This window comes from Chanos chanos, chromosome 1 (assembly GCF_902362185.1).
Source record: "Chanos chanos chromosome 1, fChaCha1.1, whole genome shotgun sequence".
Classification (NCBI taxonomy): domain Eukaryota; kingdom Metazoa; phylum Chordata; class Actinopteri; order Gonorynchiformes; family Chanidae; genus Chanos; species Chanos chanos.
Genome location: NC_044495.1, coordinates 29,269,711 through 29,274,710, shown reverse-complemented (window position 1 = coordinate 29,274,710; position 5,000 = coordinate 29,269,711).

Sequence of the window (5,000 nt, the reverse complement as noted above, 5' to 3'; positions counted from 1 at the left end):
TATATAACATTCACACACACACACACACACACACACACATATGTGTGTGTGTGTGTGTGTTTGTGTGTGTGTGTGTGTATGAATGAATGTCCCATATACCTGCCTGCGCTGGCATGGCCCATATTTACCAATGATTCTTTACTTCACTTATATTAGGATGGCAATTGATCACTCGGCAGATCAATGGACAGACAGTCAATACTGTGTGTGGCTAGTGGACAGAAATCCTTTAAGACACAAACATTGACCTGTTCATTCAGTCAGAGCGGAAGTGTATAAACACACACACACACACACACACACACACACACGTTATTGCTGTGGGCTCTCTATTTTCATTTTTTTCTTCTCTATTTGCTTTCTCTTCTCTTCTCTTCTCTTCTCTTCTCTTCTCTTCTCTTCTCTTCTCTTCTCTTCTCTTCTCTTCTCTTCAGTGGTTTGAACAAAGGAACTTAGTGTTGTTTGACAGGTTGGAGGTGAAGAGCCAGATTCTGTTGTTTGGCAAGTTTAAGGCTGGTGTGTTTGTGTGTGTTAGTGTCTTTGTGTGTTTGTGTGTGTTAGTGTCTTTGGCGGGGGGTGGGGGGGGGGCATATAATCTTGGATGTTTGGCGTGGTATAGATGGCAAAGCCTTTGGCAGACTGGCAAAGGGGGGTGTCAGTGTCAGGTGGTTGTCAGGATTGAGGTAGGGGTCCAGTCCTCCAGCATCCCAGCACATTTTTGTGATGGGTTACATGAGTCTCATTTGGGGGTATTTGGCATGGTATATGTGTGGGGGCAGTATGTTGGTTAGCTGAGGTGGCAGGGGACAAGGGGTGGAGGGTGTGGGGGTGGGCGGATAGGCTGCTCTGGGCTCTTTGAGGAGGAGGTGGGGCGAGGGTGCTGGCAGGCACCCTTGTGTTCAAAGTGGTGTTGGTGGTGTTGGTGGTGGTGGTGTTGGGGAGGAGGAAGAGTGGGGGGGGGGGTTTGGGTGGCAGCTGGCACAGAGATGATGATATGTACCCTCAGGTGAACGGGATTAAGAGCAGAATCTGTGTTCTTGGCTCTGTTCCTCTCTCTCTGCCTCTCTTTCTCTTTCTCCCTCTCCCTGCATGCCTCTGCCCACACTTTGGCAGTCACAGGCCATGGCCTCACTCTACTAATGGAGTCTCACAACAATACAGCACTGCTGCTCCTTCTCAAGCAAACCTGAAGAGGAATGGAGACGCTAACATGATGCGTGTACTAAATGTTTGCCTTCATCTGGTTTTCACAGCTGTGTTTTTGGCCCCTTTAATGTCCAGCTGAAAGACTTTCATTATAAGACTGGCAGAAACAGAAATCTGATGTGAACTGAGGGATTGTTGCTTGGAGTCTAAGTACTATGCTGAAATGGAATCTCTCACTACAAGATTGATATGTCTCAGAAGTGGCTTATTTGCCTCTGTTGGTTTCATAGATAGACTTGTAGATGAGATGCATACAGAAGCAGTGTATTTGGTACATTCTGTCTCTCTCTCTCTCTCTCTCTCTCTCTCTGTCTCACACACACACACGCACACAGACACACACACCGACACTTTTTCAAAAATAAACTCAGCAGTTGAAGTGCATCCATCCGAGGCTTTTGCTGAATGAAATATGCACACACACACACGCGCGCACACACATACACACATGCACACACACGCACACATGCACGCACACACACACACAAACACACACACACACACAGACCACAATGATATTGTTTCATTTGTATTTATGGACAGTGGCTATTAGAAGTTCTCACCCTATTCAGAGTTTTTCTGGTCTTGTCAAGTTAAAACCTAAAATCATACTGTAAGTTGCATTTGTGTGTGTGTGTGTGGTTGTGAAACATCTGTACCGTGGTGAATAGAATAAACTTATTTAAATGTTTTTGAAGCCACTCCACCTGGACAGACTGAGCAAATCCACTGCAGGAGCAGTAGTGAGAAAGACTCTCTCATGGTCAGGGGAGAAAGGGCGGGGGCGAGGGGAGGGGTGGGGGGTGAAGGATAGACGGATAGAAAGACGGCCTTATCTCAGTCATTACTGGGCCCTCCCGCCGTGCACCATCACTCCCCTAATGGTGCGGAGACAGATCCAGCATTTTCTCCCTCTCTCTCTCTCTCTCTCTCTCTCTCTCAACTATCATTCCCTCACTTCATTCTCATCCCTTGTTTGTGGAAAGTGGCCTGTTGGCTGCTGACGCGCTCTCTGACTACATCGTTTACAGAGTGTGTGTGCAACAGGAGTATGCCCACGTGCATGTGTATGTGTGTGTTAGTCTGTGTATGTGTGCAATTCTAAGGGTATTTAGAGAGGACTGGAACCCAGCTGCTCTCTAGCGCTCTGTTTCAAATCTGCAGAGGAGCTAAAATCACCACCACAGACTGAGACACACACACACACCCACACACACACACACACACACGCACACGCACACACGCGCACACACACACACACATACAGACACAGGCTGTCATTGACCCACAGAAACAAATTCACCAACAGGAAAACACACCATATGTAAACACAACCACATACAGACATAAACTTTATAACTCTGTTCTGCTCACTTGCATTCTGTGTCTCTCTGTCTGTTTCTCTCTCTCTCTTTCTCTTTCTCTCTCTCATATGTAGAAAAGCTCTTTTGTCTTGAGTAGGTAATGAGAATCAAACTCCTCATCCTCTTTCTCACTCTTCAAGGCCCTCACACTCTCAGCCTGTCTGACTTTACTCTCATCAACTTTCAAAAGCCCTGTCGCCCACAACTCTGATTGTTTCACCAGTTCTCAATGCGCGCATGCGCGTGAGTATGTGTGTGAGCCTGTGTGTGCTTGGGTAAGTATGTGGGTGTCTGTGTGTGTCTGTGTGTGTTTGGGTAAGTGTGTGGTTGTCTGTGTGTTTAGGTTCAAAAACTGGGTTAAAAACTGGTTACTGAGACCAGATGAGTTGAATGAGCTTCCAGTTGTTCAGTTAATTATTTACCCCTGTATTTACCTGTGTATGTGTGTGTGTGCATGCGTGTGTGTGGGTTCATTTATGACTGAGATGAGAGAGAGACAGAGATAAAGAGAAAGAGTTTTATTGCTTTATTAACCCTGTATTAACCAGGGGTGTCTTTCAGCTACTCATCTGTACTTTTACATTCAACATTCTGACCTCTCTCTCTCTCTCTGTCTCTCTCTCTGTCTCTCTCTCTCTCTCAAACACACATACATACGTACGCAAACACACACATACACAAACACGCATTTTATGAGCAGCTCCATCTATGAATAGCGGTGGGCTTGAAACGATTGTTTTATTTGCAGTAAATTTAATTAGTTGTGGTACACAGCTGAAAAGCTAATTAGAAACAGGTGTAAAGACACGGCTGGAGAGCCCCTCTGTAATTAATTTTCAGTTTGTGAAGTTTACCGTGGGTGCTTTAAAAAAAAAAAAAATGAATAAATAAAATAAGATGACAAAGAAAATAGTGGAATTGTTTATTTGAAAAAAAAAAATGTAACTCTTTTTTTTTTTTTTTGTAGAGGTGTTTGATGGAGGCCAGAGATGAAGAGACACGTCAGTTTTAGTGCTTTCTCTTTCTCTCTCCCTCTCTCTCCACAATGTCGTAACAACAAAAGAGGGCAAGGGTTGCCCAATTGCTAGTGAGCACAAAACAAACTCTCGCTCAAATCAATCTTTAGTCACCTGAGATCTGTTTCAAAAACATCATTTCTCACTGACAAATAGATAGACTACCAGTTCTCCTGCTGTAAACATCTAGCCTCTCAGTTTTCTGTACATCAAAATGGCTTTGAGACAAATCCCTCCTGTCCACAGACATCTCCACACCTTTTTTAGCCTGTGTAGCTTACGGCTTCTCACGTTCCCTTTTCTTCTCTGACACCTCACATCAAAAATGGAATAGGTGTAGTTTGGGAAATGATAAGCATATTTCTTTTCTGGCTTTCATAGTGTTTGTACCTTGTCATTGCTCTGGTGAAGGAGTTTTGGTGAGTTTTGTGTTAGGAAAAAAGCAGACAGAGTCCATTTCTGTAAGGGTGTTTTTTTTTCCCCCACAAAGACTCTCCTGGACTGGAGAAGAGAGATACGGACCTATCTTAATGGCTTCTCCCGCCTGTCACTCAACCATCAGAGAGAGATTCCCCTCCCTCTCTCACCCTACTGAACCCACAGATAAACAGAAATCACAAACACGTCAGGCGGCCTTCACACGGAGAGAGAGAGAGAGACAGAGAAAGAGAGAGAGAGTGACAGAGAGTGATAGAGAGTGATATAGAGAGAGAGAATATAAAGAAGTTTAGAGGGTGCTTGTCTCAACTGGATCGAGGACTCGTGGTATTGGTTGCTGCTTCGTAATTTCATTGACTGACTCAGGCTTTTTTTGTGTGAACTGGGTTAGAGGTCAGGATTTGTGTATGTTTTTGTGTATGTGTGTGTGCGTATGTGTGTGTGTAATGGCAGTACAAGGGAAGGGGATAGTTTACTGCCTGTCCCGGTCAGGCCCTTGGTTCTCTGGGCCTCTAATTCACCACAGCTGTGAGGGTCTCTAACTCCAAGCTTTTACTGAAGGGCACCATTGTGTGTGAGAGTGTGTGTGTGTGTGTGTGTGTGTGTGTGTGTTTGTGTTTGCGTGCATGCGTGTGTCTTTGTGAAACACTGTGTGCTTACATGTCTTTCCTTTTAACTAACACAGGTCACATGACCTGGAACTCTCATCCTCTTCTTCTTAAAGTTATGAGAAAACAAACAAAAAATCAAAGGAAAAGAGGCTGTGCTTGGTAGTGAGGAGATAAAACAGCTATAAACAGCTGAAAAATAAAGCTGAAAGTTGGAACCTTGAAATCACCTGGCTTCTCTTCTCTATTCAAAGTCCTTAGCTCTTCCTTCACTTAAAAAAAAAAAAAAGCGAAACTATCAAAAGCTACATTTTAAATTGGACTCAGTGTTCTCTAACTGGTCTTTTGTTCCTCTCCAGAGAAATTTG